This window comes from Budorcas taxicolor, chromosome X, assembly GCF_023091745.1.
Source record: "Budorcas taxicolor isolate Tak-1 chromosome X, Takin1.1, whole genome shotgun sequence".
Lineage (NCBI taxonomy): Eukaryota > Metazoa > Chordata > Mammalia > Artiodactyla > Bovidae > Budorcas > Budorcas taxicolor.
This window is the reverse complement of record NC_068935.1, coordinates 117,757,824-117,772,166: the sequence shown is the minus strand read 5'-3', so window position 1 is coordinate 117,772,166 and position 14,343 is coordinate 117,757,824.

Sequence of the window (14,343 nt, the reverse complement as noted above, 5' to 3'; positions counted from 1 at the left end):
GTGAAAGTGCTGCAATCAATGTATCCCAGCAAATTTGGAAAACTCAGCAATGGCCACAAGACTAGAAAAGGTCAGTTTTCATTCCAGTCCCAAAGAAAGGCAATGCCAAAGCATGCTCAAACTACCACACAATCTCACTCATCAAATGCTAGCAAAGTAATGCTGAAAATTCTCCAACCTAGGCTTCAGCAGTACATGAACCATGAACTTCCAGATGTTCAAGCTGGATTTAGAAAAGGCAGAGGAATGAGAGACCAAATTGCCAACATCCATTGGATCATAGCAAAAGCAAGAGAATTCCAGAAAAAAACATCTACTTCTGCTTTATTGATTATACCAAAGCCTTTGAATGTGTAGATCACAATAAACTTTGGAAAATTCTTCAAGAGATGGGAATACCAGACCAGCTGACCTGCTTCCTGAGAAATCTGTATGGAGGTCAGGAAGCTACAGCTAGAACTGGACATGGAACAACAGTCTGTTTCCAAATTGGGAAAAAGAGTAAATCAAGAAAATGGCAATTAAAAAAATATATATATATATATAAATATATATATATATAAATATATATATATATATAATTACTTTAAATGTAAATGTATTAAATGCTGCAACCAAATGACACAGACTGGCTGAATGGATACAAATACAAGACCCATATATATGCTGTCTACAAGAAACCCACTTTAGACGTCAAGACACATATAGACTGAAAGTGAGAGGATGGAAAAATACATTCCATGCAAATGGGAAGCAAAAGAAAGCTGGAGTAGCAATCCTCATATCAGACAAAATAGACCTGGCAGAACCAATAGCATATTGTAAAGCAATTAGCCTACAATTAAAATAAATAAATTTAAATTAAGAAAAAGAATATTACAAGAGATAAGGAAGGACACTAACTACATACTGATCAAGGGATCAATCCAAGAGGAAGACATAACAATTGTAAATATCTATGCACCCAACATAGGAGCAACTCAATATATAAGACAAACACTAACAGACATAAAAGGAGAAATTGACAGTAACACAATAATAGTAGGAGACTTTAACACCCCACTCATACCAATGCACAGATCACCAAAACAGAAAATTAATAAGGAAACACACGTCTTAAATAGTTCAGATGAAATGGATCTCATTGATATCTTCAGGACATTCCATCCAAATGCAGAAGAATACACCTTCTTCTCAAGTGCACATGGCACATTCTCCAGGATAGACCACATCTTGGGTCACAAATTAAGCCTCAGTAAATTTAAGAAAATTTAAATCGTATCAACCATCTTCTTCAACCACAATGCTATGAGACTAGATATCAATTTCAAGAAAAAAAATGTAAGAAACAAACATATGGAGATTAAACAACAGTTTTGGTTTCTAAATAACCAACAGGTTACTGAAGAAATCAAAGGGGAAATCAAAAAATTTCTAGGAACAAATGACTATGAAAACATGACAACTCAAAACCTATGGGATATAGCAAAAGCAGTTCTAAGAGGGAAGTTTAGAGCAGTATAATCCTAACTCAATAAACAAGAAAAACATCAAATAAAAAACCTAACTTTACACCTGAAACAACAGGAAAAAGAAGAAAAAAATCCCAAAGTTAATAGAAGGAAAGAAATCATAAAGATTTGAGCAGAAATAAATTAAAAATAAATGAAAGAAACAATAGTAAAGATTAATAAAAACTAAAAAGCTGTTTCTTTGAGAAGATAAACAAAATTGACAAACCTTTAACCAGACTCATCAAGAAAAAAAAGAATCAAATCAACAAAATTAGAAATTAGAAAGGAGAGGTTACAACAGATAATGCAGAAATACAACAGATTATAAGAGACCATTATTGACAACTATATGGCAATAAAATGGATAACCTGGAAGAAATGGACAGATTCTTAGAAAAGTTCAATCTTCCAAGACTAAACCAGGAAGAAATAGAAATTATAAACAACCCATTTACAAGCACTGAAATTGAAGCTGTGATCAAAAATCTCTGAAAAAACAAAAGTCCAGGACCAGATAGCTTCACAGGAGAATTCTATCAAACATTTAGTGAAGAGCTAATGCCTATCCTTCTAAAACTCTTTCGAAAAACTGTAGAGGAAGGAACACTTCCAAAGTCATTCTATGAAGCCACCATCTCCCTGATACCAAAACCAGACAAAGACAACACACACAAAAAGAAAACTACAGGCCAATATCACTGATGAACATAGATGCAAAAATCCTCAACAAAATTTTAGCAGATAGAATTCAGCAACACATCAAAAAGCTCATATGCCATGATCAAGTTGGGTTTATTCCAGGAATGCAAGAATTCTTCAATATATGCAAATCAGTCAATATGATATACCGTATTAACAAATTGAAAGATAAAAACCATATGATCATCTCAATAGATGCAGGAAAAGCCTTTGACAAAATTCAGCACGCAGTTATGATTAAAACTCTTTAAAACATGGGCATAGAAGGAACCTACCTCAATATAGTAAAGGCCATATATGATAAGCCTACAGCAAACATTACTGTCAATGGTGAAAAACTGAAAGCATTTCCCCTAAGATCAGGAACAAGCCAAGGGTGTCCACTGTCACCACTATTATTCAACATATTCTGAAAGTCCTAGCTACAGGAATCACAGAAGAAAAAGAAAGAAAAGGAATGCAGAACAGAAAAGAAGTAAAGCTCTCACTCTTTGCAGATGACATGATACTGTACATAGAAACCCTTTAAAGATAGCATGAGAAAATTACTAGAACTAATCAGCAAATTTAGTAAAGGATACAGGATACAAAATCAATACACAGAAATCACTTGCATTTCTATATACTAACAATGAAAAATCAGAAAGAGAAATTAAGGAATAAATCCCATTCACCATTGCAACAGAAAGAATTAAGTATCTAGGAATAAAGTTACCTAAGGAGACAAAAGAACTGTATACAGAAAATTATAAGATACTAATGAAAGAAATTAAAAATGACGTGAACAGAAGCTAAGATAGTCCATGCTCCTGGGTAGGAAGAATCAATATTGTGAAAATGACTACACTACCAAACACAATCTACAGATTCAATGTGATCCCTATCATATTACCAATGGCATTTTTCACAGAACTAGAACAAAAATTGTGCAATTCATATGGAAACACAAAAGACTCCAAATAGCCAAAGCAGTCTTGAGAAAAAAGAATGGAGCTGGAGGAATCAACTTTGCCCACCAGATTATACTACAAAGCTACAGTTATGAAGACAGTATGGTACTGGCACAAAAATAGAAACATAGACCAATGGAACAAGACAAAAAGCCCAGAAATAAACCCATGCACCTATGGGTTTGACAAAGGAGGCAAGAATATACAATGGGGCAAAGACAGCTTCTTCAAGAAATGGTGCTAGGAAACTGGACAACTACATGTAAAAGAATGAAATTAGAAAACTTCCTAATACCATACACAAAGATAAACTCAAAATGGATGAAAGACCTAAATGTAAGACCAGAAAATATAAAACTCTTAGAGGAAAACATAAGCAGAACACTCGATGACATAAATCAAAGGAAGATCCTCTAATATCCACCTCCTAGAGTAACGGAAATAAAAACAAAATAAACAAGTGGGACATGACTAAACTTAAAAGTTTTTGTACAGAAAAGGAAACTATAAGCAAGGTGAAAAGACAACACTCAGAATGGGAGAAAATAATTGCAAATGAAACAATTGACAAGGGATTACTTTCCAAAATATACAAGCAGCTCATACAACTCAATGCCAGAAAAACAAACCACCTAATCAAAAAGTGGGACAAAGACCTAAACAGACATTTCTCCAAAGAAGACACTGATGGCTAACAAACACATGGAAAGATGCTCAGCATCGCTCATTATTAGAGAAATGCAAATCAAAGCTACAATAAGATATCACCTCACACCAGTCAGAATGGCCATCACCAAAAAGTCTACAAACAATAAATGTTGTTGAAACATGTATATTACCATATGTGAAACAGATCGCCAGTCTAGGTTGGATGCGTGAGACAGGGTGCCCAGGGCTGGTGCACTGGGATGACCCTGAGGTGTGGGATGGGGAGGGAAGTGGGAGGGGGGTTCAGGATGGGGAACACATGTACACCCATGGCTGATTCATGTCAATGTATGGCAAAAACCACTACCATATTGTAAAGTAATTAGCCTTCAATTAAAATAAATTAATTTAAAAAAAACACCTAGGCACAATGAGAGAAAATAAATAAATAAATAAATGCTGGAGAGGGTAGGGAGGAAAGGGAACACTCTTGCACTGTTGGTGGGAATGTAAACTGATACAGCCACTATGGAAGACAGTATGGCAATTCCTTTAAAAACTAGGAATAAAACCACCATATGACCTGGCAATCCCACTCCTAGGCATATACCCTGAAGAAACCAAAATTGAAAAAGACACATGTATCCCATTGTTCATTTCAGCACTATATAGCTAGAACATGGAAGCAATCTAGATGTTCATCGACAGATGACTGGATAAAGAATTTGTGGTACATATACACAATGGAATATACTCAGCCATAAAAAGGAACACATTTGAGTCAGTTCTGATGAGGTGGATGAACCTAGAAACTATTACACACAGTGAAGTGAATCAGAAAGAGAAAGATAAACATTGTATTCTATTGCACATATACGGAATCCAGAAAAATGGTACTGAAGAATTTATTTAAAGGGCAGCAATGGAGAAACAGACATAGAGAATAGACTTATGGACATGGGGAGAGGGGAGAAGAAGGTGAGATGTATGGAAAGAGTAACATGGAAACTTACATTACCATATGTAAAATAGATAGCCAACAGGAATTTGCTGTGTGGCTCAGGAAATTCAAACAGGGGCTCTGTATCAACCTAGAGGGGTGGGATGGGGGAGGGAGATGGGAGGGAGGTTCAAAAGGGAGAGGATATATGTGTACCTATGGCTGATTCATGCTGAGGTTTGACAGAAAACCACAAAATTCTGTAAAGTAATTATTCTTCAGTAAAAAATAAATTTAAAAAAAGGGAAAATCTGAAATAAACAACCCAAGCTTATACCTCATGGAATGAGAAAAAGAAGAACTAAAGTCCAAAGTTAGTAGAAGGACAGAAATAATAAATATGAGAGCAGAATTAAATGAAATAGAGACTAGAAAGAAAATAATCAAAGACACTGAGGTTTTTTTCTTGTTTATTTTTGTCTTTTGAAAGATAAACAGAACTCACTGAACTTTAGCTAAGCTAACCAAGAAAAAAGAAAGGACTAAAAAACAAGTCTAAATTCTAAATGAAAGAGGAGACATTTATCCAACTAACATCACAGAAATACTGATACAAAAAACTGTAAGTGGTTACTATGAACTATTTTATGCCAATAAATTGGATAACCTAGAAGAAATGGAAAAGTTCTCAGAAACATATAACCTACAGAACCCTTAGAAATCTAAACAGATAATAATAAATAAGGACTTTGAAAAGATGGGAGAAAATTCCCTTGACATGGGTCAAGGTGATGATTTTTTTTTTTTTTTTTTTGGACTACAGCAAACCAAAGTGCTTTTGCAAAGGAAATCAGCAACAAAATGAAACACAGTCTACCGAATGGGAGAAAATTCTGTTATATGCAAAACATATGCAAATCACATATCTGATTAAGAGTTAATATCCAAATACACAATTCGTTAACAAACTCTTACAACTCAAAAAGGGAAAAACAAACAATCCAATTAAAAACTGGGCAGAGGACCTGATAGACATTTTTCCAAAAAAGATGTACAGATGGCCAAAAGGTACATGAAAAGATGTTCACTATCACTAAGCAGGGAAATACAAACCAAAATCACAAACAGATATGAGTTCACACCTGTCAGAATGACTATTAGCAAAAAGACAATAAATAATGAGTGCTGGCAAGAATGTGGAGAAAAAGGAACCCTCCGGCACTGTTGGTGGGGATGTACATTGGTGCAGCAACTATGGAAAATAGTACAGAGGTTCCTTAAAAAATTAAAAAGAGAACTACCATAAGATCTGACAATCCTACTTCTGGGTATATATCTGAAGGAAATAAAATCAGTATCTCAAAGAGATATCTGTACCTTCATGTTCAGTGCAGCATTATTCCAAGATGTGTAAACAACCTAAGTTATGAATGGAAGAATCGATGAAGAAAATCGTATATATATATATATATATATATATATATATATACACACACACATATATAATAAACACACATATACATACATACATATACACAATGGAATATCATTCAGCTTAAAAAAGAAAAATTCTTGTCATCAGTGATATTAATAACATGAATGGACCTGAACATCATTATGCTAAGAGAAATAAGGCAGACAGAAAGACCAACACTCAAATGTGAAATTAAATAAAAGAAAAACAACTGTCAAATGCAAAGAAACAGAAAGTAGAATGGTGGTTGCCAGGTGCTGTGAGGTGGAGGAAATTGAAAGTGGTCAAAGTATACAAACTTCCAATTATAAAATAGTTTTAAGTTCTGAGGATAGTGTGGTAACTATGGTGTATTAACTACTTGAAAGCTGCTAAAAGAGTAGCTCTTGTATGTTCTCATCTTACAGAAAATACATTGTAATTCTGTGAGGTGATGAATCTGTTGACTAACCTCATTGAGGCAATCATTTCATAATATATATGTGTATCAAATCATCACACTGTGCAACTTAAACTTACATAATATTTAAATTACATCTCAATAATGGTAGGGGAAAAAGTCACTCGATGAGGATTCATGCACTGACACTGTTAAGCAACATTTTAGAATAAGAAGAAATATGTGGACTTAGAAAAATATCGAATGATTGTTGCTATAATTAGTCTATTTTAAAACATACTTTTCTAGGCATATTTTTGCTCAGGGATTCTTTCCAAAACATATGTCAAAAATGGACCCGAGGGTGACAAGAAGGCAAAGAATTTTATATCATAATTAACATTGAACTGCTGGTTTCTGAAATTTTTCCTGAAAGTAAGAAAAATAAACCCTTAACGTGTTTAAATAAATGTCATTCCTGGAGCTTGTTACCAGCACCTGAATATGGTTCCAATTGCTACAGTTCTAAAAAGTCTTTCCTAATTTGAAATTATTATACATTGGAGTGAGTAACTGATTTAATTTCTTGAGGCAGGAAAAAATAAATAATGAACTGGAAGACTTTGTTGCCAGAAAAGAAAGATGTCTTTAAAACAGATCAACAGTAAGGTTAAAAGATCAAAGCTGTGCCCTATAAAAGCTCCCACTGGCCAACTTGTAAAAAAATGAAAAATCAAAAAGAGAATAATAATTATAATTATTTGGAACTTATTTTATCTGTGAAAAGCCTTGGGTCCATAATGATACTTGCAAATGGAAAAGTTAATTTAAAATGTACAAAAGTTAATTATAAATATAAAAGAAGATGACAACAGAAGAATATGCTTAAATGCAATGACAACTTATTCAGAATTTCTCATTTCTTTAATTTTCTTTTCATTTGAGTTACAGGTTGTTATATAGACTCGCATCTCCTTTAAGTAAGGAAAACTGGCCATAAGGAACTGTAAGAAAGCTACATAATTCTCTGAGGTTTGGCACTGTATAAAATCAGGACAAATAAGCAGCACTGGTGTTCAGACACAATGACCTGACAAATCAGATTACAGTGATGAGCTGCAACATGACAGATTAGCTGAAAATCCAGAGACAGGAACTGATCACACAGACACAGTATGTGCTTTTCTTGGAACAGATGCATTTAGATAACCTAATGTCTAACAATAAATTTCTATAAGGTTTATGAAGTAACTTTTAAACTAAGGAAGAAAACTCCCAGATCAAAACTTGATGGGCATGTAAGCACCAAGCACACACAATCTGAAATCAGGTGTGGATTTGGAAATTCCAATTGAATTAGCAATGAATCTTAACCCTATGAGGGACTCGGCCCATAAATTTTGGCTTAGATGTGAAACCCTTTCAAAGATAACATTACAGCCTGTGTCTTGGCCAGAATCAGCAACTGGTTGATCTGACATTGTACTGTTTCTCGTTGGGATCTACTAGCATTTCTCTACTCACAGGCAGAATTACACATGTATGAAATTAATAAAGAAACAGAAGTCTTCAATGTTGAAATGTTTCACATATATATAGTAATAAGTTTTATTATCATAGTAAAAATTTGTGTATGATGAATACATGGGAAAGAATTGTGAGTCTTTGATATAATGGACTTATTATACAGATGCAAGAAACAGAACTGAACACGAAACAATGGACTAGTCCAAATATGGAAAAGCAGTACGTCAAGGCTATATATTGTCACTCTGTTTATTTAACTTTTATGCAGAGTACATGATGTGAAATGCTGGGCTGAATGACTCACAAGCTGAAGTTAAGATTGCCAGGAGAAATATCAACAATCTCAGATATGCAGATGATACCACCCTAATGGCAAAAAAGTGAAAAGGAACTAAAAAGCCTCTTGATGAGGGTGAAAGAGGAGAGTGAAAAAGCTGGCTTAAAACTCAACATTCAAAAAACTGAGATCATGGCATCATGGCAAATAGATGGGGAAAAAGTGGAAACAGTGACAGATTTCATTTTCCTGGGCTCAGAAATCACTGCGGGTGGTGACTGCAGCCATGAAATTAAAAGACGCTTGCTCCTTGGAAGGAAAGTTATGACAAACCTAGTCAGCATATTAAAAAGCAGAGACATCCCTTTGCCAACGAAGGTCTGTATAGTCAAAGCTATGGTTTTCCTAGTAGTCATGTATGAATGTGAGAGTTGGACCATAACGAAGGTTGAGCACTGAAGAATTAGAGAAGACTCTTGAGAGTCTTAGATGGCAAGGAGATCAAACCAGTCAATCCTAAAGGAAATCAACCCTGAATATTCATTGGAAGGATTGATGCTGAAGCTGAAGCTCCCAAACTTTGGTCACCAGATGCTGGGAAAGTTTGAGGGCAGGAGGAGAAAGGGATGACAGATGATGAGATGGTTGGATGGCATCACTGACTCAATGGACGTGAGTTTAAGCAAGCTCTGGGAGATAGTGAAGGACAGGGAAGTCTAGCGTGCTATAGTTCATGGGGTCACAAAGAGTCAGACACAACTTAGTGACTGAACAGCAACAAAAGGGTACATAATCTCTAGAGAAACTGAAATGAAATGCTTAATGCCAAGGCATATGGTGATATACCACTGAACTTTAAGTTTTTTAAAACTATATAATTGCACACTGGCAGAGGCAAAGCAAGTCACGCACAAGGTGATGGAAAGTACGGTTGACTCTCGAACAATGTGGTGGTGGGGTGGGGTTAGGGGCAGCCTCCCCTCATGTAGCCCTACTCTTTGGTCAAAAATCCACCTATAACTTCACAATCAGCCCTCCATATACTCATTCTGCATTCTTGGATTCCACCAACTGCAGATGGGGTGAAAGTGAAGTCGCTCAGTCGTGTCCGACTCTCTGTGACCCCATGAACTGCAGCCTGCCAGGCTTCTCTGTCCATGGGATTTTCCAGGCAAGAATACTGGAGTGGGCTGCCATTTCCTTCTCCAGAAGATGGGGTACTACTGTATTTATTGAAAACAATCTGCATGTAAGTGGTCCCATGCAGTTCAAACTCATGTTGGTAATGGTCCGCTGTACATTGACTTCAGCCTTCTACAAATCAACATTCAACTCAAGAAGATTGTGCAGCAAAGCTACATCACTATAGTGAGGGAGAAACCACATTTAAAGAATTTTATAGCCAGCTAAATTTTTCTTCAAGTGAAAAGGCAAATACTCTAAGGCAGGCACCATGGCCCTAGGTTCAATCCCCGTTCAGGGAACTAAGATCCCACAAGCCGTGTGGTGCAGCCAAAGGAAAAAAAAACAAAACACACATAAAAATAAGGTATTACTTGACGCAGGCAGTGCACTGGGTGGTCCCATGTATCTGTCTCTTGCTATAACAGTGTTTGGATGGAAGAGACCCAGGGACACCCCTGTTCCAGCCCTCCAACCACCCTCAAACCTTTTTTCCAGTCTCAACCTTCAGAACCAGGACCAACAACACCAGTTTTTAAGCTTAACTCCCTCTCTGCAGTCCCTGGGCAGCTTGTTAACCACCCCTGGAGCTCTCTCCCAAGCCTTGGACCAAATGTAAACAATAAAGCTTTTGGCAGCAAAAAAGAGGACTCTAAGGCATATAATATCCCAAAACTACAGCTTCCTTCTTATAAATTAAATTCACAAATAAATACTACTTGATCGTGAAATACAACTACTCAGTTGTGTGATTTAAAATAAATCAAGAATGGCATAAACTCGATGATAAGCAATGAATCAATTAAAATTTACAGAATTGATCCTATTGTAAGTTTAGAGTTCAAAAAGAGTACATAAGTGTTATAAAACTTGACAATAGTGAAAGTATTATAAGTGAATAAAAACTGAGGATGGAGAAGGTAAAGTTGGAATAAGTCCGTGGCTGAGTGCCATTTTTCTTAAATTTCCCAGAAAGGTGTCAAAATGTACCATGTAGATTCAGAACATAAAGGTGCACTAATACCAAAATGGCTCCAAATTCTTTATGTTTTCGAAAGCTTATTTTTTAATTTAGCCATGTCACTTAGATTTTTCAAACACACATTTATCTGAAGTGCCACTATTCTATTACCCTTCAGTGTATTTTGCTTTCATGAAAGTGAATTACTTAGGAATTTAAAAAAGAGCATATAGAATATGATTCTATTTTTTGCAAAATGGGTAGAATTTTTGAGTATCTGAATTTTTACAAACAAGCATGTTTTCAATTTTTAATAAACCATCTTCCCAACCCAAGGATCAAACCTGGGTCTCCCACATTGTAGGCAGACGCTTTACCATCTGAGCCACCAGGGAAGTCTTAATAAACCATACTGCCATTATTGTTTAGTAAAAGTAATTTAAAACATTTACATTTACAAATGTCTTATAAGGACTATCAGACACCAAGAAGATATAAATAAAACGACAGGGTTGGATATGGCTAATCAATGTGTATTGTTTGTCATTTAGGAGCCTGCATTAGGAATCCCATTATATTTGCAGAGACCGCACCCATCTTTGTCATTTTTTCTATTGCATCCACATAGATCAGATCTAACTGATGCTTAAGGAATAAGTGAGCAGTTGTGCTCTGCAACCGCCAAGCTTCCAATTAAGGAAGTCCAATTAAAAGCTCATTTCTGTAATTGAGCAGAGATGTAATCAAGCTTAAAGAGAAGCAGAAGAACAAGATGCACGCAGTTTATTTAGGGGAATGGGCATAGTGATTCTGAACTTTAATAATTTTAAAATAATATCTATGCTTCCATAAAGTACATTAAATTTCTCCTCTGCTGTCTTTAAGATCAAGAGCTAAAATAAAGTCACCATGCCAGCATATTGGGAACAACTAAAATTCAAGATATGAATAAGGCTTGGAAGCATGCAGGTTACAGACTGAAAGCAATCTTTTAAGTTCCTTGCTTCCAAAATGGTTACAAAGCACTTATGCCTAGGAAAGGTATGTGTTCTCTTCACGGTCCACAGATTAGGATATTCAAACTCTAAATGAATGTAGAATTTTCTAGCACTCCTTAGTGAGGTTATATCTAAATGGAAACACTGTTACTGTTTACTTAACTGAATTCTACATCTTTGACTAAAGTCACCTTTCAATTTCTTTTTTAAAAACAAAAGCTTGCTTTTGACAGAAATTGTGATATGACTAATTTACTGAAATGGTTGTACTTCACAATAACACAATTGAAATCAATACTATCAGGATGACAGTAGTATTCATTTTGCCGCAATATTTTGGGAACAAAACTAAACACATCTAGCATATTCATACACCAAGTAATATTCTGCATATTATCTCTTATACATCTGCCAATGAAAAAGCTCATATTTTCTTCCTAGTGAAAATTTGAAATGTTTACCCAAACTAAGTCAACAAATAAAATCTATTAAGCTCATTTTAAGATATTGTGCTACCTTACACAACCAAGAATAGGAAATAAAAATTACATATTATACTTTGGAAAGGCAAAGTCTGACTCCCTAAGGAAGTGTAAATTACTGCATGCTAATTTCAAAAAGATATTTTCCCAAACTTTTGATACTTATAATTAATGAAGATATTTCAATCATTTTTTTGTTTGGGGAAGGGAGTTCAAAATGTGTAGAAAAAAATATATTACTTCCTTGCCCTAAATCCTAAAAGTAGTTATTTGTTTATCCAGTCCACTTCAGAAAAATCAGTAGATAGTAATACTTTAGAAGTGCTGATTTAGAACTTCATGAAAATTCTACCAACAAAAGTCACATTCTCTGTGATCTAACACCTCATCCTTATAATTAATCTTCACCTTCAACCCAGAGCATGAGAAGATTATATAGACATCTGTTCTGTTTTCTTTATCTCTACTGCTACAAAATATTTTTGAATTACATCTATTTGTTGTAGTTGCAGTGTGAAACAGTTAAGTTTCCACAGATGAACTTAAACTGCTTTAATAGCACTATAAAAACCTAAGAATTAATAAAGTGCAAATTAGAAGTAAATTGTGTCCTTGCTCCCTCACTAAAACCTTTAAGGTTTAGTGTTGAAAGCTTTATAAATTTAAGCTCTTTATAAAATAAAATTAAGAAGGTGTATTATGGAATTCTCAGTAATGTTTATTCTTAATTGTTTGTTACCCAAGCCAATGGTAAAGATATATATCTTACCAGAAGTGTTGCATCTTATTAATTATGACTTAGAAAGAAAGTGAAAGTGAAGTCACTCAATCGTGTCTGACTCTTTGCAACCCCATGGACTGTAGCCTACCAGGCTCCTCCGTCCATGGGATCTTCCAGGCAAGAATATTGGAGTGGGTTGCTATTTCCTTAAGTCATATGCTTAATTATAATTAAGCATAATTTCTTAATTATTTTCATAAATGTAAAAGGAACTAAGGGAGGAAAAAAATATGGTTATCTTTAAATCAAATAAGTTTAAGGGTATGGTAAATAAATGGGAAATTATAAATTATAAATTGAATTTTTTACTGACTTCTATGTACATTTCATTGCAGGATGAAAAATTAAGATTCAAAAATTTCATAACAGTTCACAATGGGAAAGCAAGAAGTATATATTGAATGAAGTAGTGAACACGAAGCAAGCAGAGTGAAGGAATTTTGATTACATAATATTCATGTGGGAATATTCTGTTGTATATTGTACAAACTCAATGCATTATCACAAATTTTCAGCCTAGATGATTATTTTTAAGGATGTTCTCCACCTGTCTTTCTAATATTCTCAATCCTGTTCTCCCACATTTTCTTTCTATGTTCTTCAACATTCTGGCCTTAAACAACTGGCAAAACTTGATTTAACTTTCGTCTCAGTGAACATCTGGTCTTTCTCAACTACACTGCTGTTTGTTTTTAGCTCAGCATGGAATTCTTCAAATTGTTGATGTGTGGCAAAACAAATACAATATCGTAAAGTAATTAGCCTCCAATTAAAATAAATAAATTTAAATTTAAATAAAAAACAAATACTGTCCCCATAGTCACTTTCCCAGTCCAACTAGACCCACCCTCTTGGGGAGTTCTTGGGTACACACCAACTTTAAATATAATATAATTAATATAATTTAACATAATATAACATGTAAATCAAAATGTTGATCACAGATCATTTTTTAAAAATTCAAATAATATTCATCTCATTTGACTATAAAAACAATAGCACATGTAATACATTTTAGCAACATGCCATCTTAATTTCAATTTTACTAAAATAAAAAGGACACCACTCTATAAGAGCAACTTTTACTGGGATCATATAGTGTTTTAAGTGTCTGACCTATTTCTTGTTTGTAATACATTCTTTTGTAAAAATTTCCCGTAAAAGGAATATCTGCTTTTTATATTAGCTAATCTCACATATAGGGGCTTCCCTGGTGGTTCAGGTAATAAAGAATCTGCCTGCAGTGCAGGAGACCCAGGTTCAATCCCTAGGTTGGGAAGATCCCCTGGAGAAGGGAATGACTACCCACTCTAGTATTCTTGCCTGGAGAATTCCCTTGGACAGAGGAGCCTGGTGGGCTATAGTCCATGGGGTCACAGAGTCAGACATGACTGATAATGATAAGGACTGAGCAACTAACACTTTCAGTCTCACATACAGATAAATATCTGTTGAGGTGATAAAATAAATTCCTTGACTGTTGTTTTCCAGGAATTCTCAATTCCTTGACTTTTGTTTAACCTCAAATCAT